This window comes from Lytechinus variegatus, chromosome 3 (assembly GCF_018143015.1).
Source record: "Lytechinus variegatus isolate NC3 chromosome 3, Lvar_3.0, whole genome shotgun sequence".
Lineage (NCBI taxonomy): Eukaryota > Metazoa > Echinodermata > Echinoidea > Temnopleuroida > Toxopneustidae > Lytechinus > Lytechinus variegatus.
In genome coordinates this window covers 69,367,362-69,395,194 of record NC_054742.1, presented here as the reverse complement: position 1 = coordinate 69,395,194, position 27,833 = coordinate 69,367,362, and the positions used below count along the sequence as shown (strand labels likewise).

General features: G+C 34.5%; 1 pseudogene; it reads left to right on the top strand.

Annotated features, from left to right (window-relative positions):
- Positions 1–23,073, top strand: part of LOC121411795 — a 27,077-nt pseudogene extending 4,004 nt beyond the window's left edge.
- Positions 23,074–27,833: the final 4,760 nt, after the last annotated feature.

The window sequence follows — 27,833 nt, the reverse complement described above, 5'->3', positions numbered from 1 at the left end:
TATATTTACAAATCAATCAAATTTATTGCTCCTACTATTAGTATTAAAGGACTGCGGTTTTAACTCGAATTTTTGAAAATTTCGAGTCTCGCCTTTCTCATCCGAATTATAATATTTTGTTAATATTAGTAGATAGGCCTTGACATTCTATTTACAAATCAATCAAATTTATTGCTCCTACTATTAGCATTAAAGGACAGCGCTTTCAACTCGAATTTTCGAAAAATCTGAGTCTCGCCTTTCTCATCCGAATGATAATATTTTGTTAATAGTAGTAGATAGGCCTTGACATTCTATTTACAAATCAATTAAATTTATTGCTCCTACTATTAGTATTAAAGGACTGCGGTTTTAACTCGAATTTTTGAAAATTTCGAGTCTCGCCTTTCTCATCCGAATTATAATATTTTGTTAATAGTAGCAGATAGGCCTTGACATTCTATTTACAAATCAATCAAATTTATTGCTCCTACTATTAGTATTAAAGGACTGCGGTTTTAACTCGAATTTTTGAAAAATTCGAGTCTCGCCTTTCTCATCCGAATGATAATATTTTGTTAATAGTAGTAGATAGGCCTTGACATTCTATTTACAAATCAATCAAATTTATTGCTCCTACTATTAGTATTAAAGGACTGCGGTTTTAACTCGAATTTTTGAAAATTTCGAGTCTCGCCTTTCTCATCCGAATTATAATATTTTGTTAATATTAGTAGATAGGCCTTGACATTCTATTTACAAATCAATCAAATTTATTGCTCCTACTATTAGTATTAAAGGACTGCGGTTTTAACTCGAATTTTTGAAAATTTCGAGTCTCGCCTTTCTCATCCGAATTATAATATTTTGTTAATATTAGTAGATAGGCCTTGACATTCTATTTACAAATCAATCAAATTTATTGCTCCTACTATTAGCATTAAAGGACAGCGCTTTCAACTCGAATTTTCGAAAATTTCGAGTCTCGCCATTCTCATCCGAATGATAATATTTTGTTAATAGTAGTAGATAGGCCTTGACATTCTATTTACAAATCAATTAAATTTATTGCTCCTACTATTAGTATTAAAGGACTGCGGTTTTAACTCGAATTTTTGAAAATTTCGAGTCTCGCCTTTCTCATCCGAATTATAATATTTTTTTAATAGTAGCAGATAGGCCTTGACATTCTATTTACAAATCAATCAAATTTATTGCTCCTACTATTAGTATTAAAGGACTGCGGTTTTAACTCGAATTTTTGAAAAATTCGAGTCTCGCCTTTCTCATCCGAATGATAATATTTTGTTAATAGTAGTAGATAGGCCTTGATATTCTATTTACAAATCAATCAAATTTATTGCTCCTACTATTAGTATTAAAGGACTGCGGTTTTAACTCGAATTTTTGAAAATTTCGAGTCTCGCCATTCTCATCCGAATCATAATATTTTGTTAATAGTAGTAGATAGGCCTTGACATTCTATTTACAAATCAATCAAATTATTGATCCCACCATTAGTATTAAAGGGCACCGCTTTTAACTCGAATTTTTCTAAAATTCGAGTTTCGCCTTTCTCATCCGATAATCATGATAATATTTTGTTAATAGTAGTAGATAGGTCTTGAAATTGTTTTTACAAAGTCATCAAAATGAATTTTCTTAGTAATGGTGGAAATGTGTATTCATCGACTTTTGTTTATGTCATTATAGAGCCTTTTTTTTATTAGATTTTTTCATAGTGTTTTTGCTATAATTTCTATATTAATCGCGGGAGGCTTGTACTCTCTATAGCCTTGAACTGCATATCTTTTATAATCGGCCAATCGAGAATTTAAATCGTTTTCTACTGCATAGCTCGCTTCGATTATCTGAAAAAAGATAAAGCATATTTTGCCTCAATGGAATTACAAGCTTGCAACGTGTCAACTTCATTTTCTTTTATGTCCTTAGAAGATTTTAGCGGTACCAGAGTAAAAAATGTTTTACGTGCATGATTTCGCTAATCTGTGGATAATAGCGGGGTTAAAAGCAATTAAAAGCGAGGGTCTTTAATGACCCATTCCAATGAAATTTTTGAAACTCGAAACTCGAGATTCGAAGTTTAGCAACACAAGGTGGTGGTGGTAGTAGTAGTAGTAGTAGTAGTAGTAGTATGTAGTAGTAGTAGTAGTAGTAGGAGTAGTAGGAGTTGTAGTAGTAGTTGTAGTAGTAGTAGGAGGAGTAGGAGTAGTAGGAGTAGTAGTAGTAGTAGTAGTAGTAGTATTAATAGTAGTAGTAGCAGTAGTGGTAGTAGTAGTAGTAGCAGTAGTAGTAGTAGTAGTAGTAGTAGTAGTAGTAGTAGTAGTAGTAGTAGTAGTAGTAGCAGTAGTAGTAGTAGTAGTAGTAGTAGTAGTAGTAGCAGCAGTAATAGTAGTAGTATAGTAGTAGTTGTAGTAGTAGTAGTAGTAGTAGTAGTAGTAGTAGTAGTAGTAGTAGTAGTGGTGGTAGTAGTAGTAGTAGTAGTGGTGGTAGTAGTAGTAGTAGTAGTAGTAGTAGTAGTAGTAGTAGTAGTAGTAGTAGTAGTAGTAGTAGTAGAAGTAGTAGTAGTAGTAGTAGTAATAGTAGTAGTAGTAGTAGTAGTAGTAGTAGTAGTAGTAGTGGTGGTGATAGTAGTAGAAGTAGTAGTAGTAGTAGTAGTAGTAGTAGTAGTAGTAGTAGTAGAAGAAGAAGTAGTAGTAGTAGAAGTAGTAGCAGTAGTAAAATGGAAGTAGTGTTTTAGGGAGCATGACATGTGTTATGTTTTCTTGACGCTAGTTGTCGCAGAAAATGTCACTATATAATGTGTACAGGAGTGCTCTAAAAGGTTACCAGAGAATGTGTATGCTATCTACTTCATTTTCCCGATAGCACAAACATAGAGGCGTTTTTCTTTTATTATAATTATAAGATATCTGAAGAAAAAAAATATGTTCACACTGATGACTAGAACTAGATCGAGATTGTCTAGTCAAATATCAATGTATCACGAATATCTATTAATCAAAACATATATGGGTCAAGTACAATTCTGAATTGATTTCATTGCAATTTCTGGAAGAAAAATAATGGAACATTTTCAACCAATATGAAAGGATTATGATGATTCAATACCACTCCACCTGCACTGCACTTTTTTGCTTCAATGTGATTTTGATTATGATCATTGTTTTGTATTTTTAATGTTTTTTTTTGTAAATGTATGTTTTATTATTGGTTTGATCCCTTATAAGATTAGCTTTCAGCTGAAAAAGGTGTTCCAACCATTAGTGGATATAAATATATAAAATAAGATCCAATAAAATAAGTATAGTTATAGAACAAAATAAATTGATAAAAAAATGAAATGGGTTTGCTCCCAGTTAAGGTTAAAGCCTTTGACATCTATTCACATTATTAATATTATTAATCACATTCATAACATGCCTTATATATCAATGGCTATAGAGCTTGGATATATTGAATAAGTTCGTTGCTGCAGTTTCTAATCAGGTCATGTTGTATTTTATTACAGTGTGAGAGTTTTTCATTATGACTTTTACTTTCAGTGCAAAACTATTTCATATATATTGCACTGGGTATCACACTTAAATCCAACACACTATGATACGAAACAGGGGGGGGGGTGCTGTGCAATTAAGGCGAATAATTTTGCAACCTATTCATTCGTTAATGATCAATCTCTATTTCGAGGAAAAATAAGCCGGGAATATTCCCAGGCAAACCTTAGTTCAGACCCTTGCCTCTGTTAGACATACAAAACTTCTCTAAACCAGGAAGTGTGTCTTATAAACTTTATGTGAAAAGAAAATTATCATACTCGTGGACTTTAGAATATGACAGGAAATAATTTAGAGTACAATAAATTTGGCTTTCCTGCTTTAATACAGGTATGGGCATGCCATACAGACAAAGCTTATCTATGCAGGCATAAAACTAGTAATTTTTGTTCAAACTCCCATGACACGCTACGGGTAAATTTGTGTGATTTCGTTACGGTCATCGCTCTAGTATACCAGATCTCGAATTGAGACTTATCAAATATATATTGGAATATGATTGTCAGATTCTGTATCAGATAATATTTGCATAAACAACTTGATCCAGTGTAATCAGTTTGTTTCGGAAGGACACAAAAAAATCAAAGTTTAGAGGCCTGTAAATAATACATACGTATATGGACAACCTATCACGGATATATAGTGTTTATCATTTAGGATACCCACTATACGTTTTCTGAGGAATACAGGGGTTTTATTAAATTAAATTGAATTGTACTGAAATTGAATTGAATATAATTATTGTCATTGTTCAAAGTCAAGGACGAATAAATTCGTAATCAAGTTCCGAATCCACTCGAAGTAAAATACTCTATTAATTCTAATTCAGTCCACACATTCTACCAATCGCGTAATGACATTTGCTTTAACAAACCTTTATATATATATATATATATATATTTTTTTTTATTATTCAATTTACTTAATTTGCTGTTTGTCTTTGTATTTTCCTATAATTTCAAACAAGATATTAGAATACCAATGACTTAATCATTTATTGTTATTTATTTATAGTTATTTATCAGTAGTATTTTTATTATAAATGTTAAAATATCTTTCTTTCCTTATGTTGATTCATGATTTGTGCCTTACCTTTGTAAAACTATATTATTTCTTCTCATTTTTAACATGCAAGCTGCATGTTTGATGGTGTTTTTAAATAAACAAACCAAATCAATTTAATTCAAGAAATTCATAGTTCGCTTTACAATTATGATTCGAAAAAAACTTACCATGATAAGATGTTCGTCACATAAATTTGTATATCTGTACTTTGGTTATTTACTCCAATTCTTTGTTTGCTTGTTCTATGATGTTTTAAATGGTTGCTAATGTAAGTTACTAACATTCTGGTGGCCTATGGCCCATAAGCTAAGCTTCTTAGTAGGTCACCACGTTTCATTTCTATCTATTCTCATGGGTGTTACTAATGTTCCATAAAAAGTAGTGCATGTATTATGTATATTACCCTGTATATTATCCTGTAATTATTTACTTTTTGTTCTTTGCTATTTGCCTTTATTGTAATTATATACTGTTGTTGTTGTCGGAATTGAAACGAAATAAAGATTCATTCTATTCATTCAGTGTGCCTATTAATTATATTCCTCAGGTTATGACCAACCCTGGACGAACATAATATCTATGACTAGCTACATATACTTACAAAATATTATCCAAGCCTTTTTCAAGTTAAGGAAAAATTAATGTAAATGTTTAAAAATGGAAGCTAAATGTAAAGAGATAAGTATTTCTTCGTCAAATTGAAGAGATGTGACCACAGCATGCTATTCAGGTTCAGATTTAGGTGTTTAAATTTTTTCAATTGCAAATAAATAAACTAAAAGTAAACAATCTAAAAATGGTCAAAATTGGCACGAAATGATAGATCTAATTGTATTGAGACAGTAGAGCGAGTGGTGACATGAAGTCAGTGTATGCAATTAGGGTGCCACGGTTCACGGTTACTTCTGAGATTGCCGAATAACAGATGGATTGAGGGTCTCGTAACACAAAGTTAAGCGATTAATCGTATGCTTGATTTTTACGATTGATTGTACATTGTAGTAAATGGAATCAATCGTAGAAAGAATGTTGTACGATCATTGCTAAGTTCCACAACACTTGGTCGAATACACATTTACTCTCATGTCCAGTTGGTCATTTTCACATTGTCTTCCTAACAACTTTATACTTTGTCAAATAAAAACTTGGCTGATAAACAGTTCATCTAACCATGCAGTATATCTAACCATATCGAGTGATATTAGACCAAGTGAAAATTAGACGAAGTGTGCGTAGCCTAACTGGAAATAATATAAGATGATAAATGGTCTAAATGGCAATTAAATCCATGATTTAGAGACTAATTATTTATTTTTTTATTTATTTATTTCGGTATAAAAACATTGCACATAGCAGCCTTACGGCTGAATTGTGTACAATTTACAAAGATACAAAACACAAACAATAGTTGATAAAAATATAAGATAATGAAATAAGACATACATAATTAAATTCTGATCTATAATCAATGAATCTATGATTTAACAAATGAATTTACTAATGAATATTTTATGATATAATTCGAAATGGTTGCATTGGGATGTAAAATAAATATGCCATCTTTGATATAATTCATGTACCCATTAATGCAAACCAATCACATCTGTTGCAATAATAATATGAAGCCAACTAGTCTGCGTGTGTTAACGGCCATTTATTCGGTGCAAGTATAGGATTTTGGGATACAAAGTTTAAGGTAGTATAATTCATAATTTTTGATTGTAAATAAAAATATCGACAAAATACCGATGAATTGTATGGCAAACATAATAAAGACTAGCGAGATATCCCGCTTGAAATGCATAAAAGGGGGAAAATCTGTGTCCAAGAACATTAAGATTTTAATTACACGAACTGGTATTAGACCGTAAGGGGATTGACGAAAGAGAAAGTCAGATGTAGACCAATCGGTATAGTTTACCACCAGGCTTGAGAATTAGTAAAAATTTGATGGATTTGTATATATTTCACTAAATCAGACCTTGAAAATGAAATATTTGAATATTACCTTAAAAGTTCGCTTATTTAAGTATTAGTCATATCTTACATGAAAAGCCGCTAGTATATACTCGGATTTGGGTTGGAACAAAGGACTTCCTGAAACCTGAGATAGAACAGGGCAAAGATCCAAGCTGTTTCCTTCTCTTATGAGTTGAAGTTATTGAAGAGAGTTTGGATTTAATTCTCACATTTTGTAGAATCCTGTTTGCACATTCATCATTAAGACAAGTGTTTTCACCTTTCACGGTATACAGGGGCGGTGTCAGGGTACTTTGATATGTGGGAAGGGGAGGGGCGGGGAGGGTAAGACGTCCTTAATATGCTGGCATGTTTTCGATTTATGGATGTAATGTAGAGTAACACGACTTAGACCACCATACTCTCCTTTCTCTTTCTTTTATTTCCCTTTTTCTCTTCTTTTTTCTTCTAATGAAAAATATTTTTAAAAATATTAAAAATCATAAGGGTGGCGGTCGCCCCCTTGCCCCCTGTAGCACCGCCCCTGCTGCTGTATATCACTGTCTCGTTTTATTATTCTCCGTATCAGAATACCTTCCTATCTACCTGCACAATATTAAACTACACACTCATAAAGGTGCGTCGTGGTCTAGTGGTTCTGACTCTCGCCTTTAAAACAGAGGGTCGTGGGTTCGAATCCTAGCCATGGCGTGTTTTGCTTCAGCAAGAAATTTATCCACATTGTGCTGCACTCGACCCATGTGAGGTGAATTGGTACCCGGCAGGATTATTTCCTTGAATGCACTAAGCGCCGGTGATGGCAGCTCGGGCTACAGCCGGGGTAACAATAGCAGCGCTTTGTATCCTCAGGCAAAAAGCGCTTTATAAATCCAGCTATTATTATTATTATTAAAACACCCATTATGGGGATTGTTATTTTTTTTGTACCAAAAAGTCTTTTTTATTGTCTCACCTGCATAGCAGAGTGAGACTATAGGCGCCGCTTTTCCGACGGCGGCGGCGTCAGCATCAAATCTTAACCTGAGGTTAAGTTTTTGAAATGACATCATAGCTTAGAAAGTATATGGACCTAGTTCATGAAACTTGGCCATAAGGTTAATCAAGTATTACTGAACATCCTTTTAGAGTTTCATGTCACATGACCAAGGTCAAAGGTCATTTAGGGTCAATGAACTTAGACCATGTTGGAGGAATCATCATCAAAATCTTAACCTGAGGTTAAGTTTTTGAAATGTCATCATAACTTAGAAAATATATGGACCTAGTTCATGAAACTTAGACATAAGGTTAATCAAGTATCACTGAACATTCTGCATGAGTTTCATGTCACATGACCAAGGTCAAAGGTCATTTAGGGTCAATGAACTTTGGCCGAATTGGGGGTATCTGTTGAATTCCCATCATAACTGTAAAAGTTTATGGATCTGATTCATGAAACTTGGATATAATAGTAATCAAGCATCACTGAACATTTTGTGCAAGTTTCAGGTCTCATGATTAAGGTCAAAGGTCATTTAGGGTCAATGAACTTTGGCCGAATCGGGGGTATCTGTTGAATTACCATCATAACTTTGAAAGTTTATTGGTCTAGTTCGTTTAACTTGGACATTAGAGTAATCAAGTATCACTGAACATCCTGTGCGCATTTCAGGTCACATGACCAAGGTTAAAGGTCAATGAACTTTGGCCGAATTGGGTGTATCTGTTGAATTACCATCATAACTTTGAAAGTTTATTGGTCTAGTTCGTTTAACTTGGACATTAGAGTAATCAAGTATCACTGAACATCTTGTGCGCATTTCAGGTCACATGACCAAGGTCAAAGGTCAATGAACTTTGGCCATGCTGGGGTTTTTGTTTGAATAACCATCATATCTCTGTAAGTTTATTGGTCTAGTTCATAAAAAGGGGACATAAGAGTAACCATGTATCACTGAACATCTTGTGCGAGTTAGAGTAGTTTTCAAAGTCAGCACTGCTGCTATATTGAACCGCGTGATGCAGGTGAGACGGCCAGAGGCATTCCACTTGTATCATTTTCAGATCTAAAATTATTTCAGTTAATGCATGGGAAAAACATTTTGGTTTGACCATTTGAGAGTATGACCTCGGGTTGGGGTATACATGGTATATGGAGCTTTATTTGTTATTGTTCGTCGTTAGTGAAAGTGTATATCTGATTATAAATGTGAAGAAAATATACTCTAATAAGAAATGCTTAATCTGTTACCTTGTTCAAAACTACTAAACTTAAAAACTTACCTTTGGCTTTTTTAAGAGAGTTTCAATAAATGAGTCATTTTTTGTTATATAATTTGCAGCTAGAGACAGAAGGCATCCCCCCACCCGTAATTATAACTTAATTATGTTTTTTTTATTTATTTTGTTAGCTATTTTACCATTAAGTAGTGTAATGCTCAATCTATAGGAATTGTGCAATGTGAATATACAATTATTTTTTAATATTATTTCTAAACTTGATCTTTGATCACATTCATAAATATAATCTGCTGGAGTTTTTTAAAAATATTTTCCAACCAGCATAAAAAACAATATTCATATTGACAAAAATAAAGAGTGTAACAACAGACCGGGGAAGAGCCAAGCATAAATAAAAATGTTTGAAACATTGACTAACTAATTCGTTGGAGTAAAGCATTACATTATAGAAAAACATAATGTGCACCAGTGCACCTTTTCTAGAAGGTTCAAAACATCAATATTCTTTGATAAGTTACATATATATGTTCTTGAAGAGTGTTGAAGACAAAGTGCAATGACAGTAACAAGAAGTCGAGAAATATTTATTTATTTTGGGATGCAGATTACACATTTGAAATTCAATCTCTATTTATATACATGCTTACTTCCTTAAAATAAAGTGCGTACATTGATAAAAATGAATGCTTAAAATTAAAGCATTTCCATTTTTAATTTATGCACTTGCAAAAACTCAGGTGTTGATTTAACACCAACCCGGAATCTATATCATGTCCACATCAGAGGAGTATTGATACAACACCAGTTTGGAATCAAACCCATGCTGTTTAATACTAATTGGTGTTGCATAAACACCTATCTGATGTGGACAGAAACGAAACTGGTGTAGTTTAACACTTCTCCGGTGTGGACATATATATATTCCGGACTGGTGTTAAATCAACACCGGTGTTTTTGCAGTGTGAATAGTGCATGGTGCCGTCCCAAGAATCCCTGGCAGGGAATCGAACCCCGGACGTTAGTGGTTTTACCAGGCACCTTTACCTACATGTACTTCTACCCCCCCCCCCCCCATACACAATAATTACGGTATACACTAAGATCACTTTCATCTTTGGAAAGGTGTCAAGTTGCCCTCGATTTTCTATCCTAATCATGTTGATATTGTTCATTTTATTACAGGATGTTCCTCGTATTTCAACTACAGCTTTACCACCTTGCAATATAACTCCAAGTAAGTCATAAAATACATTGTTTCAGGTTCCGTAAATAATACCAGTTTTTCGTCTGTTTTTATGAATGGAAATGCTGTCACGGAAAGCACACGTTCGTGAAAAGTGATACATGGGCTATAATCTAAAAACTAATATCTTTTAATTTACTTTTACTTTCTGCTTAAACAAGGCCAATCTATCACGTGCAGACCATAAGATATCCATCGATAGCTCTCTCGCACATTTTTAGTACTTTTTATGTACTTTTAGTTCTTTTTTTTAGTACTTATAGTACTTTTAGTAATTTTGGTATGTTTAGCACTTATATTTAGTGCTTATTTTTCATCCTGGGCCACATTACGTTTCAAATTATTTTTTTACCTGGTAATAAAATAATGTTTATGGTTAACAATTCATGACACAGCGTTTTTATTCATTCTTAATATTACATTTCCTTCTGTCCATACTTAAAGCATGTAGACGTATAACCAAGAATGTTATTATCGTTATGAGTTGTGATGTATCTTTCTTACCCCTCTCTCTGTGTCTCTAATCCTTTTTTTCTTCTTTTTTCCTCTTTCCTTCTTTTATTTTTTTCTTTCATTTCTCTCTTCTTTCTATCTCTTTTCACACACACACCCCACACAAAACACACACACCCACACACGCACCCACACACTTACTCCTTCGTTTTCCCTCTCTATCTCCTGTAAATTCTGTTAAAACAACACTTTTCAATAAACGATATTCCTTTAAATCAATGAAATATATGCTATTCGATCACAAGGTTTCAGTTTTTACTGGTCAAAACACTTCTTACATGTACATCCGGGTGTGGGTCTAATTTGATCGTCCGTATTTCAAATTAAAGCTGGTTTTAAGTGAAATGACGACTCGCTATAAATGGAATCAAATGTAATCATTTTAACATAATGCTTCGGGGTTCAGTAATTGGAGCTATATTTGATTACATGGAGGAATTAGTCTATCATGGAAATGAAGAAAACTGAAGCACATTTATTTCTAAATTTTGATATGTAATATACAAATAAATAGTGAATGGGTGATGTAATCGGGTCCTTCATTTGTAAATCGCAGGTGGCATAGTGGCATAAGTTTCATATTGAACATTTAATCTTAAAATCAAGCTTCTTAGATTTGTGTATATTCATTCGAACTGATATTTTTTGTATTTATATGTTTTATTGGGTCAACACGGAACAAGTGTAAACAAAAGTAACAAATCAAACATAATTTGAACTATTTACAAATAAATCTTTGTCATCTGTACATGTATTTTTGTACTTATCCTGTTTACTGTGTGTACTCGTACGAATACTTGCCATCAAAGTTGTGTCAAATGTCATGTCTGTGCCATTGCTTAAAACTTTCCGCTTTTTTTTTATTGCTATCACTTATGTTTTGTTTTTTGGTCCTAATGATGTTATGATTGAAACTGTTGTTGAAGTTCATCACTTTGGCATTTTTCTTTACCGATTCATTTCATAATCATGATTAGTGACCCCAGTAAGAAAAAAAAGGGGCGGCAGATTTTTTTTCAAAAAATTCCTGGTAGTAGATTTATCTTACACTCAAGTAATATAACGCTGGTTAAAAATACAATCTAAGTAGTATCCATTAAATTCTAATTTGTGTTTATGACTGTTCGAATGACACCTATACTTCCTGAATACAAGTTGGATTTCAGCCAAGAAAAACATGGTGATTGGAAGTTAGTTAAGAAATCATACACGCAAATCAAGTGGAATATTCTTTTTAATATGTTACAAACAGGGAAAGGTGAGTAGATGACAGTTGCCATAGTAATTATTGTATTTTTGTATTATGTTTGTAGATTATTATGCTTGATACATTTGCTTACATGGGCTGTCGTCCAATTGACCATTACTTTCACTTCAAAATGTTTAAAGATAATTAAGCCCAAGGATTATTAATTGTTGGATCTAAACACTCAAAATGATCTAAATACTAAGAAAATAATGCCATCACACCGATGATCATGATGATAAATGTTTATAGCTGGCTTTCTTGTTCGGCGTAACCTTTTGGTCAATGTTAAGTATCTTGGCTTGCTGATTATTTCGTACTTGTCAATTGGTGTAAATTCTGACCACATTACTTTAGTCCTGATTCGACAACTTCTTTTGAAAGTAAGAACACCCTAACCAGAATATGAGAAAAAAAAACAGGAAACACTCTCAACCTGGCAATCCCATTTACTTTCATTAAAGAGTTGTATTATTTTCAACGCAATTGAATTGAATCATAGTCACATGTGAAATATTCAACGTATCATGCATCCTTTATCAGTAATATACTTGAATTGTGTAATCCAGAGAGTCTAATGTGTCCAATATTATCTTCAGAAAGTCTCACTTTTTCTCTCTCCTAATTAACTACAAACCTGAAATACGTAAAATAAAGGGGAACGTCTGAAAATATGTGTACAAAACAAATGGAGGGTTGTCCACCAAATCAGCCATTTTGAAGCATGTTTGCCAATTTGAGGATTCCCATAGAAAGTACAAAAAGATTTTTCAATCTTCCATAACTCGCTTATTCTATAACCGATTTTGATGAAACTTGTTTTAAATTGTTCCCCTCATTTTACTCTTTCCAACATGATTGCTTCTCTTTTGGGGTTTTGGTTTCCTTTAACTGATAAGAAATGTATGAATTTGGTGATGGGATCAATCATTGGATAACATAGATCACAGGTGATACCAAGCTAATTTTGACATTTCTCACCTATTCCGTTTAAGGTTTTGTTTTCTTTGACTTTGTAGGCTGCAATGATCGTAGCACCGTACCGAGCGACCAGGCACCCGGAGGTCCTCTCCAGGTTAACATGGCTGCTTCGGCAGTCATAGGACCAGATGGTAAAGTGTATCTAGAGATGACACACCAGTGGAAAGCATCGCAAGGTAAAAATCATATTTGTTTATATATATAAGTAATGATAATAATCTTTGATGTTATCTTTAATACTTTAATTTTGATTGTTACCATTAGCTTGGCGGTGGGCCAAGATTATAAACCTGTACGTGGTACATGCAGAGGGTGTGTGTGTGTGGGTGTGTGATGTGTTTATATTCATCAATTAATGTGTAATGATTACCCCGAAAATATTGGAGTTTTGCTATACTAGTAGTAGTACTACTATACTACTACTACTACTACCACTACCACTACTTCTAAAACTTCTTCTTCTACTTCTACTACTACTACTACTACTACTACTTCGTCTTCTTCTTCTTCTACTACTACTACTTCTACTACTTATTAGTACTACTACTACTATTAATCCTACTACTCCTACTACTCATATTACTCCTCCTATTCCTCCTCCTCCTCCTACTACTACTACTACTACCACTACTTCTAAAACTTCTTCTACTACTACTAATTCTGCTGCTACCAGTACTACTACTACTTTGGGATCTCTTGTGTTCTCATAATCAAAACATTCATTTTTATTCGATTTTTTTTTTACAGATCGCATTGGCCTTCTGACTGGGTTTGTTATCAGTGTATTTTGTAGCAGCACTGCTTGTGCATCGCAATTTTTCTGCGTCACCATTTCTTTTAAAAGGCAATTGACCTTCGAGGATGCTCTCGTAAGTCTTCTGTTGAATTTTCATCATGTAACACCCCGCCCACCTTAAAAACAACGTCCATTTTCTTTTGAGACAAACTAGATTGGGATTCGGTTTCGAAATATTCCCAATGTAAACATGAATATATTTAAATGTTGTGGAATGAAAATCGTTTTTCTCTAGAATGAGTTACTATACGATGGGAGCCTGGGAGGGATGTATGAAGTCATTTGTGCAGTTGTTCGCCTAGTCTATGACATGGCTAATTAATGGTCAAGACAGCTGTCTTCTATGTGTGTCTTATTTCCCATTTATCAAATTAAAATGTATAGAATTAAATCGTTTTTTTTTAAAAAATATTTTACTCATTATTAAACATACAAAGTGGGATGTTTACTTTGTGATGTGAATACGTATAGCAGTAAACTTGTCATAGATGTAACATCCTACATATATATATTTCAGACATTAAATAACATGAAATTGATAAATGGCTACTAAATACATGATTACCGATAAAAAAATATTCAATATAGAATGGGGGCACTTTCAAAAGCAGGGTGGTTGTCGCGGCTTGCTCTTAAAAAATGGAGAGAGAAATAAAGGGGAGCCCGGGAGAAAGAAAACCAGCAGAAATCAATTCATCTGGAGTGAAATTACACTCTCTCGGGTGCACTGTCTGTAACCATCTAGGAGGGTCCTCCTTTTATCATATTTCAAAGAATATTAAAGAATAATGTGGATGCTCGATTGCTCATGCATGAACACGATCTTAGGGCTGACTTTGTCTTAATGATAGAAAAGTGACCATATTATCTTATTGTTCTATTCACATACCAAACAGTCTAACTTTTCAGTGAGCTGTCAAAACGGGAATTTTTCTCAACCTGGGGAGAACTACAACACCATCATCCGGAGCATCCCAATGAGTAATGATGATTCCAACAGAGAAAGTATCAGTACAACACTTCCAAGTATGTCATCTAATCGCCCCAAGGGAAAATACTGATATTTTGATTGAATATCTAGCAGCATATCTACATTACTGGATTCATTTCATATGTCATTATTGTTTTTTTTCATTTGAATCAAATATAATAAAATATACGTGTATACACACACACACACACATGTATATGTATATACGTGTATACATATGTATTTACTTTGTAAATACATATATGTATATATATATATATATATATATGTGTGTGTGTGTGTGTGTGTGTATATTTACTTTGTAAATAACACACGCACGGTACACAACACAACCCTAATTCAGGAGAATTTGCGATGACCCATGTCAGCAAATAAAAACTGAAGAAGGCCAGGGCTGAATGTTTTACAACATAGTGTATTCTTTGCTTCATTCTTGATTCTACTCTACTCTTCACACACACACACACACACCCCACACCCACACACACACACACACACATATATATACTGTATATATACGTAAATTTATTGTAGACATAAAATTTGTAATGTAAATAACACTAGGAGCTAGATAAACAAATTAATAAGATGGGATTTGGAGAGAAGATGAAAGAGAAAGTCACTACGATAAAACCAGAATGAAATATTTATATGTAGGCTATACAGCGACTGACAGTGAGCGTATTGATCAACTTGTAAATGGTCGAAGATGAGGGTGTTTGTGTGTGTGTGTGTGTTGTGTAAGGGTGGGTGGGTGTGTTTCGGGGGTATGTGTTCTCAGTCTGGTGGATACGTGTGCGTTCCCCCGCTTAACTGAGTAATTCTGAATATTGTTTAGTGTACTGTGAATAGGTCTATATAGGTTGTCGTAATTATTTTACCGAGTCATAGTCATTTAAAATAGTCTGTGAATGAACTATTTTTTCCATCCTGAAAGATTACAGAGCGTAGCAACAAATAGAATATGTACACTGGACTGTGAGTATAGTACAAGCGAAAATCACAGGTTGAAGAAATCTTTGTCATTATAAGACTCGAGAAAAGAAGTATGCCATAAATAAGCCTTTATGAACCGGCCTTATTGATTAATTTTTCAGGTTATTATTTGCATCATAACGAAACAGAATAGATCTCAAGATGTAAATTGATATAATGAATTAGAGGCTAATATTATGAGACATATTTTTTCGAATTTCAGGTTGTCAGCAAGAACCAGCGGTTTCTCTTTGCAATATTAGTAAGTTTGTGTGCAGTACTTTTCTGTGGTTTATTAAGTTAGTACCAGTGGCGTACCTAAGATTTTCCACGGGGGGGGGGGGGGCAAAAACGTCTGCAAAAAAATTAACAAGCAGACTGCCCCCCCCCGTAGGTACGCTAGTGGTTAGTACTAATTTTGGTGGCAGCAGTGGGATGAGTTTAAATATTCAGATTTGACCTGGGACTTTTCTGATGCCAAGTTTGAATTGTTTAAAATTTTGAAATGTTTATTACGGTATAAGTTATATGAACTGCTAATATATAAAAAAAATATTGAAGCTCAATATTCCTACAATAAATCTTATCACAATGTTGTTAGATTTAATTGTAATAACAATGATGGGAGAATGTCTATACTGACAAAAGTGAACACGCTTAGGCAAGAAATATTTATGAGAGGGAGTTGGTAAGATATGCATAATTTGATACAAAAGGGTTTGATACACTCTTAAAATGTTGGGCAACATACTGTCCGCACAAAAATTAGTTTAAAAAAATCATCCAGCTCTGGGTAGTTTTTAATCCATACTGTGTAATTTTCACCCAGAGTACACATTGGTTTGAAACTACCCAGAATTGGATTAAGTTTTAACGAATTGTTGTGTGGACAGTACACTCTAAAAACAAATCAGTCAAAAATGACTGGTTAATAGGGTCAGCTGGGAGCAACTGTTATTCTAGTCATATTTGACTATTTTCTAGTCATATTTTACTAGAAAAGAGTTATTTCTGACTAGAATATATGTCAGAAATGTGAATATCAGTGAATGCCATATCAGTTGCTCCCAGCTGACTACTGGTCTAGTCAATTTGACTGATTTGTTTTAAGAGTACATTTTGCCCAGCATTTTTAAGAGTGCATGCCTTTGTTGAGGTTTCGTAACTACATGCGTATATATTACATTTGTAAATATTTCAATAATTTTTTAAATATATATATATAGACTCTCCGGAGGACTGGATACCGGTGTATAGTCCAGAGATCAAGCAGATAAGCAATGGTTCCGTGGTCGTCTCATTCTGGCCCAGTAGTGTGCAGGAATACCCGGGGTATAATATCTATCTTCATGAAATAGGTGTAAAAGAACGCCGAGTAGGACACACATTTGATACATATTTTGATTCAGTGAGTATACATTATGAAACCAGCAATAATAGCTTAATTTATGTTTCATAGATCGTAACCAACCAAGTGACGGTGCTTTCGAAAAAAAATCATTTTAATACTTACATGTATATACATCGAAAACTCATTCACTAAGACCGGTATACTCATTTACGTGCAAAAACAGATGCATACTTATGATAAAACAGCACCAATTTCGGGTGTATTCACGCAAGAGATGCAATCTCGGTGAGACTTCCTAGCAGTCCGCAAAATAGTTTCAAAGAATCTTATATCTTGTCTATTACTCAACTTTACAGCTTTGTTCCAAAAGGATTTCTGTTAAATTTATTCGTGATGCATAATTAGACATGTTATTCCAAAAATGGGAATTTTAAGAAACATACAAATCTTCTCAGTAAGATTCAATCACTTATTTTATTTTATTTTACGTTATGTAACATAATTCTCAACACAACGAGAACTATCATGACTCTTTAGTTGCTTCATGAATACAGAACTTGAGTATAATTGCTTTAATTTAGTTATATATTTATGATTGATTTTTTTTCAGCAAAGGGATGGCAAACCGTTTGTGTATTTTGACAACGTACCTCCAGGAATTTACATTGCTATGGTGAGCATTGAACTTTAATTTCCCCCAAAAATGGGTAGGTCCATTAGAAACGAGCTTTGACAGGAACAAATGGACACCGTGGGCATAACCGTGGAATAATAAGTTTGAGTAGTTCTTTAGATTATTAATTTCCAAACGACATGTCAGATAATGATAATAATGAAAATCGAATGGAAGAATGGATCAAAAAAATACACGTCATGCAAATACATTGAATGTAAGCTACAATTCTGTATTTGGGAAAAATTACAATTTTCTCAAACAATCAGTCAATGATTTAAAGGCCACTGCGCACTTTTTTATGGTTGGAACGTTAGAATGTTCTCTGCAGGAAAGTAACAAGGTGTGATCACAGTGTTTTCACACGGTGGAATATTTGTAAATAGTATTCACACTGTTATAATGTTCAAATTCCACAGTGTGATGAGATGTTCACACTGTGGACACCTCGACATTCGCACTGGTCACAGCGTGTTCACATGGTCGACTGTGTGAATATGTGATTCCACAGTTGAAATGCTCAAACACAAATTTAACAGTGTGAAGGGGATTTCACATTGTGTTCCATACTGTGAACGACTGTGAACACACTGACTGTGGGACACTGTATTCTCTCCAGTATGGGGATAGTCTGATATGATTCTCGTCACAGAACCCTGATTTAATGTCAACTTATGCTGTCTTATGCTATCGGTAGATCTCTATTGACGACAACGTTTGTTTGGACTGTACCCTCTTCGAATCAGACAACAACCTCACTGTATTTGGTAAGTTTCGTCTCATTCCTCATTCAGGGGTGCATTTCGTGAACTTAAAAGTCAGTGATTTTTCACTATTAGTTTTAAGCTACTAAAATCCTTGTATCTGATTGGCTCAGAGGAAATTTGCCAGTGAAAAATGACTATTTATTTCATGAAATGCCCCCGACAACTTTATTTTGTTTGTACTTGACAATGGCGGGGCAGGTTGCCCTAGTTTTCGCCTTTTGCCTTTCCTGGCAACTTTCATGTTATGTTCTGTACAGTGGCGTACCGTGGGTCACGGAATTGGGGGGGGGGGGGCTCAGTGAGCGCGCAAAGTCAATTACCAGGTATAGGCCTATTGACCTTATATAGAGACATTTTAAGGACTGTGCTATTAAACGGATATGTAATGTATCTCACTGATCAAATGATGCGAGCGCGAAGCGGGAGCTGAAAATTTTTGATATTCATACCTAAAAAAGGTCACATTAAGCAATTTAAAAAAATAAAAATACGTATCTGTCTCGCTAAACACACAATGCGAACGCGAAGCGCGGGCTGAATTTTTTGTATTTATTGACCCCAATCAGAGACAGTTTAAGGACTATTTTTAAAAATCAAACAAAAGAATACATATCTCACCATACTCATCTAATTTGAGTGCCAAGCGCTTGCTGATTTTGTTAGAAAACATGAAACACCTTTTGTAGTCATTGTAATCATGATTAAAATACGCATCTCACTAATCAAATATTGCGAGCGCGAAGCGCGAGCTAAAAATTTAGGAAATTCAGACCTGAAGAGAAGCATTTTAAGGCTCGTTTGTAGTTTGCAGGAATTTACGAAGACCATACGTTTTTCACGTACAAAATGATCCGAGCGTGAAGCTCGAGCTGAAAATTTTGTATATATTGACCCCAAACAGGGACATTTTAAGGACTATTTCTTTTTTTGAATCCATTAAGAGTATACATATCTCACCATAGTCATCCAATGCGAGTGCCAAGCGATTGCTGATTTTGTTAGAATCATATTCAAACACATGAAGAGCTTTTTGTAGTCATAGTAATCATGATTATCATACGCATCTCAGTAGCGCAAAGTGCGAGCTGAAAATATAGGTAATTCAGATCTGAAGAGGGACATTCTAAGGCTTGTTTGTAGGAATTTACTATGACCATGCGTATTTCACTAAACAAATGATGCGAGCGCGAAGCGCGAGCTGAAAATTTTTGATATTTACATTAGAAAAAGAGACATTTTAAGGACCGATTTCAGGAATTCATGAAGAGCAGACATATCTCATCAATCCACTAATTCGAACGTAAGCACGACCAGGAATTTTTTTTATATGCAGACCTTAAAATGGGGCTATCACTTTAAGTAGTCATGAAAAGAAGCATATGTCACTACATAAAACAATAATAACTCGAAAAGCGATGATATATATTTGGTGCATATTGACTTGAAAACAGGACGTTTGGGAAAACATGATTGTACATGTATATCTCGTTAAACAGACAATGCTAGTACCAGGAATAATGAACAAATAGGCCCTGAGCACATTATGTTTTATAAAGTTATGAAAAAAATAATTCTTATGTAATATAACACAACATATATAATATAACATTATAATGTACAATAAATTCTTCTTTCCCACTACGTTTCTTTCTTCTCCCTCTTTTTCTCCCTTTTCTCCCGTTTTTTTTTGCCAGCCGATTGGGGGGGGGCACGTGCCCCCCATGCCCCCCCCCCCCGTAGTTACGCCACTGGTTCTGTATATAGATTAAACATTGAAATAAGGGTCACTGAAAATGACAAGTATCTGGTAATCCAGAACTAGACTTAGGCAAAAATTATGTCAGAGGCGATATACAGCATCATGGGCGTGAGGGAGCGAAGAGATCAAACAGGCTATAAGGCTGTGAAACTCTTACTACCTAAGCAAAAGACCTAATAACAATATGCATTATTTCGTTGATATAGATATCCACATTTTATTCTTGTTTATAAAGTCCACGGCCCATTCGCCCCCTCGAAATACGTGGGGGTAATATCGGCCTAAACGCCCTTTTACGGATTTGACGCAAGTGCATGCTCAGAAATATTATCTTTCATCTCCATAATCTCAGTTTAGTTATTTGCCACACTAAAGTTTGATCCGATTATTTCCCCCTTTTTTTGCAGCTATGCCCACTCCGCTCCCTCATCCCCGCCGACAACGCCCCGGGAACCCAAAGAGGTAGTAGGCACACCCGATAAACCCAGATCCCCTATCCCTATGGCAGCCCTGGCCGGTGCTCTGGGAGGAGTCCTCGGGGTGATTCTCATCATCTTTCTGATATCACGCATGCGCAAGAGGAAATCGGCGCCTACTTCCCGGTTTAGTGGTGACGAGAAAGAGCTTGGTGGAGAAGACAAATCAACGATGCTACATCATCGGAACAATTTGCCATACGGTATGACAATTAGAGGACCAGTGATCGGGTTTCATGAATGATCGTTGATTTGTACTGACAACTATTATAAGTTACTGAGATCATCGGCATCTTATTGCCAGAGAAGATTTGTCAGGAAAAAAGGCATCTAGAAACAGTCCCGTAGCTGCAGGGTTTCATAAAGTTTGCAGTGACAGATAGTTTTTTTGACTTATCAATCACTGATAGTTTCTAGGGTAGATTCATTTCGCGTCAATCAAATCCAAGAGTTTCACCTGTGTAATCGAATAACCTTTTCTCTATAATAAATAGTTCCGGTTAGACACTGTTTGATTTCCTTTAATATGTTTAATTTTTCATTTTCTCAGATTTTAGAAATATATCTCACGACAATCATAAATAAACACTCCTTGACAATCTGTTAATTTTGATTTTCTATTCATTCTAATGAAAATCTTTGTTAAGAAATCCCACTCGACCTTTGGTATTCACAAACGTTGAGCTACAGAATGATTCGGGTCTCTTTCACGTCTTTTCCTTGTAGATGATTTCGACTCGATGACGGAAACGGGCATCATAAGCCAGTGGCCTCCGGATGGTGGCCAGGGCAGCCATCTCTTTGGAATCGTTAACCCATCAATGGTCCCGCCAATCATCCACAACGAATGGAAACACACCAACGGAAGGCTCGCACAGGAGAGCGAGTTCTATGCCAACACCATCGGTTACCAGCGAGGGGACAGTATCAGCAAGGTGGCTGTTGATGTCCATTCTGCTATGGATCACCAAACAGTTTTCAAGAACAGTCTTCCTCAGATGGAACAGCCGGACTCTGGGGTGGACTCCATTTATTCTGAAGGAAACCTGGAAGATGGCCAAACTATGTTTTCATTGGCTTTGACGAATCTTGGTGAAGAGGTATAGGTGTCGTTGTTTAACAGTGATTGGTGGGTACTATAGACCCCTGCTATAGACAGACGCAGGCTTTGTCATTAAGGGAAACTTTGAATTTGGCAGGCTGTTGAGCAGTGTTGCCATGGATGCCACAATCGATGACACATTTACATTTGACTGATGGTAAACTTTACGCACCGGGGTACAGGAGACTCGACCACGAGTGTGAGCCATTCTGTACCATTATGAGATTAGAAGAGTTAGAGGATCAATGAGACTTAAGATGATGTACATTCTTCTGCGGACCACCAAAACGTTTCTAAAAGTCCGTTTATGACAGACCTCTCCGCCCATCTTATCTGGAAGATGGCTCAACATTGGGACAAAACCACCCCGGTACATAATAGTGGTTTAAAGGCAAACTGGATGGAAATTGAAGGGAGACTTCCGCAGGATATACCAGAGAAAGAATTGCACCAATCAGTCGATATATGAACTTGTATATTCATCCGGCCTTGGAAGACTCAACAATTCAATTCAATTCAAACAATATCTGATAGAGCCATTTCCGTAGGCAACAATAGACAGATCAACATTAGTTTCATTGATATTCATTTATTTTGGGTGACAAGGTATAATGTAAAATGTACTGAAGCGATGTCTGACATGATCACGTTTCATCGAGATTTGATCCATCCTTTACCGTTTCAAAACTTTTTTTTTAATCCGTCGACTTTATTGAAGCACCAAATAGTACATGATTTGTGTTGTAATTATACCAGTAAAGGGTTAAGTAATGTGCAACAAAAAAAATCTGGAGGGCGATTTCATTTGTAATTGTGTAAGTTTTGGTGTCGACCCATGAAGATAATTTTAGTCAACACAATCAAGACTCATTTTTTTTGTGTATATTTACATTTAATTTTAGGAACCGAAACAAAATTGTACAAGTTTCTTTATGAATAACCTTGAACATTACCTGTGCAGAAAACATTAGCAGACTGCCATAATTTGGGTCAATATCGTTGAATGTAAAAAAAAATAGTGTTTCGATTTCGTATCATCTCTTTCAGAGGCTGAGCGGCGTCATGACATTTTTAAAGAAGCGCCAAGACAATCCTAAAATGACGTATTTCTCATTTTCATTTGTTACTTTCCTTCCTATCATTACTTTTTGTTCTCTCAATCTTCTCTTTTCCCTTCCCAACTTGAAGGAAATAGTAGGGTCGGTCACCACTTCCCTACTGTAGCACGGTTCCTTTATTTTATTTATTTATTTAAATATTTGGTTTTTTTGTTGGGGGGGGGGTCAATACAGAAAATTAACAATAATTGATTAATATTATTTGTTTATTTTCTGAAATGCTATGGCTATGGAACATAAATAAAGGACAGTATCAGGGTCACGGTGAAAAAAACCTCAAATTTCATGTGATATTTCAGGAGATTTCTGACAGGATTTTAATCTTTTATTTCTTGTGCCCCCACCCATAATTCGGCAAATTCAATTACATAAGCTTTAATTTTGTAGATTTGAAAGTGCTTACTAATAAATAGATTACAGGAGAGAAAGGAGAGAAAATGTACTTTATATACTTTCAGTCAGAAAACGTCTGATTGTTTTCATCACGCTGTGATGTGATAAATCTACAGGGAAAGACTTGGTCTGCTGTTAAAGTCTCAGTGGTTTATTATGTTTATTACCATAATGAGTCTTAACATACACTACTGGTATAGTGAAGCAAAACAGAAACTATTATCTAGCGATCATAAAATGATATTTCATATTATTATAACGTACAATCATGTAAATCCATAAGGAAGGTCTATATCGATATTAACCAGGAAAAATTGTAGTACAGTACTATATAGGTCTTAAGTTTAGCTAATTGTTTTGTAAATTGTAACATAATGTCATCTTGTGCTTCCAATTGAAAGTACAGTATGTTGAAGGACCAGTCCACCCCAAACAACGAAAGTTGATTTGAATAAAAGGGGAAAAATCAATTAAGCGTAATGCTAAAAAAAAATCGGATGTAGAATATGAAAATTAGGACATTTTAAACTTTTACTCAGTTTTTACAAAATAGTTAAATACGCACCCTGGTCGGTATGATGATGATGATGATGATGATAATAATAATAATAAAAAATATAATGATAATAATGATAATAATAATAATAATAACATAAATATAAATAATGATAATAGTAATAATAATAATAATAATTATGATAATAATAATAATGATGATGATGATGACGATGTTGATGATGATGATGATAATAATAATATTTCTATAGCGCCTTTTCTTGGAAAGGTACAAAGCGCATTACATACAAAGTATTTACAATGATCTTAAACATATATAAATGCATATGAAGGGAACCGACGACGTCATCCACCAAACATTTCTTTGAAACTATCATATCAAATATAATATTTTAATTTTGCAGATTTAAGATTAAGAATGTGAAAAGAGCTTGGTAAGATACCATAATTTTGTTAAATTACCGATTGATCTATACGTCCGCTTCGTCTACAACCACTTCGTCCACTACCCTTTTGGTCTAACTGCCATTCAGCCTATTTACCATTTTGAGGTATTTTCAGTAAGGCTATACCTATTTCGTCTAATATCCCAGTGGTCTTGCCCAATTCGTCCATATGAACAAAATTTCATTTAACAGTACAAAAAAGGAAATAGAAGAAGTGAAAATTAGGGTAATTGGGGTATTGGGCTGATTAATGGTATATAGCTTAACTGGAAATCTAGACAATATCGGAATTTTTCTTAACTGTATAAGTTCAATAATATTTCGTTTTGTATTATTCAAAATGCATGTAAGTTACTCTGAGGTTTAAAATACAAGGCAATTGAATTCAATTTCAATTTAATGGTCTATGATATAAATAGAAACATTTTCTCCAGTGGCTTTTGTATTGAGAATTAACAGGAAATCGCACACAACATAAAATACATCCATGTAGTAAATTGAATTAAACATTAAACAGGATTAAATTATTCATTGAAAGCTTTATAAAAGTAACGTAGATCTAATTCATTTTATCGTTAATCCCTTTCCGTTGTTTCATTTCAACCAGAACCCTTATTTATCTTCGAATCATCAAGTCGAAGATGCCCAAGGAATGCAAATCCAGATATAAAAATAAAATACATTGGCTGAATATAATTATGTATACAGTGTATGCAAATGTGCAATGTCGTGAAGCATTTTCTTCGCTATGTTTTTTTTACGTAGATGAATTACATGTACATTGTGAACAATACCTCTCGTAGAATAGCTTGAGTCATATTTATTCATTTTTGTTTCGCTTGCAAAAGAATCATTGATGCAGCGTGTAGTTTTCTTTGTCCTTTGTAAATAAAAATAAAAAATAAATCATGCGGTGCATGTAAAATGTTTGTGCTTTTTTAAAAAATAAATTTTGACAGAACAATTTACTTTGGCATTCATCAGTCTTTCACATTGTTGGTTGAAAATAATGCATAAACCTGATGAGTAGCAGAAAGGGCTCGTGTGGGTGTGAGGGAGGGGTTCTTCCTGAAATGTTTCAGACATTTATTTAACCTTGAAACCTTGAATAGTAATCCCTTTCAGCAGCTTCAAAGCTATCCCGAGATGAAAACATTCTGTGTATCAGTGTGAGGTGCCATGATGAAGTAATTTGAAACTTCACTTATACACATTAAATGTGAGTGTGCACCGTGCAAGTAAAAACAAAAAAAAATAATAATTTAAGATTAGAGATATCTATATACACATAAAGATATTAAAAAAATCTGCAATCCCCAGTAGCCCCCAAATACTATCAGATAAAATGTTATCACGACGATGAATTGGCAGTACTCGGGGAAGAGTGGGGCAGGGCACAAGGCATGGAAAGAGCTCATAAAGGTCTACAAAGAGCTGGGTTCATGGAACGCCGTCTAAATCATAGGCGGGGAGGACAGGTCCCCCAAAAAATTTGAGGTGGGGGGGGCGGTCCCCCCTAAATTTTAAGTTGTTAACCTTTTTTGGGGGGGGGCTGTCAATTTTTTTTCCTGCGTCCCCCCCCCCTAAATTCTGGTGAACCCCCTTTACATGTGTTCATCATCAAATAAACCACCCTAATTTTTTTTGGCTTCCGCCGCCAATGGTCCAAATCGGTCATAAAGTGGTAGATAATTTGGTAATTACTCTCAATTCTTTTACAATTATCTACAAAAAACAAAAATCGATTTAAAGCATTATAGTAGTTGATCCTTGCAGCATAAAACATACATGGGTCCCAAGTGTATTGGTTTGATGCAACTCTTGATTCGGTAATGTTCACACAAAATATAATGCAATTACAGTAGGCAAAGTGTGTCATAAACAAACTTGATTTAATAACACCTTTAGCACTTTACATCCCTGTACAAGTACTGTACAAAGCTAGGGATAAAAAATTCATTTTGCAAACAAAGAAAAGAAAAGAAAACATGGCATGGAATAAATGCATATTGCTTCATGAATTTTGATTTTCACTCTTTACATGTGAAAAACATTCTTAGGCACATTTTTGTTACCGGCTAGCATAATACATGTATGTACAATTACCTTTGTATATAGTAAAATATTTACAAAATCAATATGTTGGACGACATGTGGTATGTAAAAAATACTTAAACGCATGAACTAAATATACAGAGTCGTATATAATATTTATATTCATAGTCGTATACAATATTCATATCAATGCAAACTTAGAACCAATATGGTTTCATTTACATAGATGCATAATTATAAAAGAAATAATACTAAAAACTAAACAAAGGCACACACTCTATATAGAAAAACACACACACACAAACGACCCAACCGGCTAAGGGGAAACACAGAACAGGAAAACAAAAACACATATAAAGTATACAAACACAAAACCAGAGGCAAAGAGAATACTCCAAAAAAAATAGATAAAACTAAATAAAAGTAAAAAAAACACAGAAACGGAATCAAATACTACTGGCCATGAGAGAAAAACAGAAAAAGTAGAAAAAAATGAAAATTTATTTTAAAAAAGAAAAATTTGGCTTACATAATCTTCTATATTAAATCAGTAGCGTGATGATCCCAAAATTTGGAGAGGGCCATACATGCCGAAAGGGCAATATTTATAAAAAGCTGTGAGAGGGTGTAGCAAGCGAGAAAAAATTAAATCTTTAAAATGAAAATCTTATTTTTTAAAGAAATTCTGACATAACATTCATGAAATAATTTTCTCCTTTTTTCTGGTCTTGAAAATTTGGAGGGGTGCATGGCCCTCAACCCCTCCCCCCCCAAAAAAATAAATAAATGTGTAGGTCAGTTCAAATGATCCTGACAAATGTTGATAAACAATATATAATCAGTATTGAGAAACAGAACAAAAGAAGCTAATACCTGGATGCACTGAAGAGATGAATTGTATAAGATGGGGGTGACATAAAAAAACAAAAGGAATATAATGATAATGAAATTAAAAGGATGAGGATTTGGCTGACTTTGTTAGGACATTAATAGGGACATTCTTATACGTTTTCTTTTAAAAGTTTTGAATTGTATTTTCATTATGCATCTATTTGTCAACGGTGACGAAAACTATCGCGGAAGAGGGTTACGATACACCATGTGTAATGTCCTGGAGGAACTGAGATAAGAAAAGTGGATAGAAATGGAGGTGAAAGGGAAAGGCAAGAAAGTGGAGGTTTGAGAGTATTTTGTCCTTAAAATGACTGTAAACCAGAAGGAGTGGAAAGCTGAGTAGTAGGCAGGCCTGAGTAGAAGGCATTCGTACTGAGGTGAGAGAAGGATGACTTGAGTCGGCGAATGGAGTAGTAGCAGGAGGGGCAGTAGCAGGGGAGTAGGCTTATACTGTTTTTTTTTAATGGTAATTCTTTTATTTTATTTATTTATTTATTTCACATCTTTATCCAGAGTAGCCTGTTCAGCTTTATACAAACAAATATGTAAAATTACACAATATATACAATTAAAATATTCATTAAAATTCGCTGGTCTTCCACAGGGCTCTGCATAAATACCAAAAAACATATAATTCTGAGACAGTAACGAAATACTTAAGTGGGAATTTCTTCTTTTTTTTTTTTGGGGGGGCTCATAAATTCCGCCTCCACTGC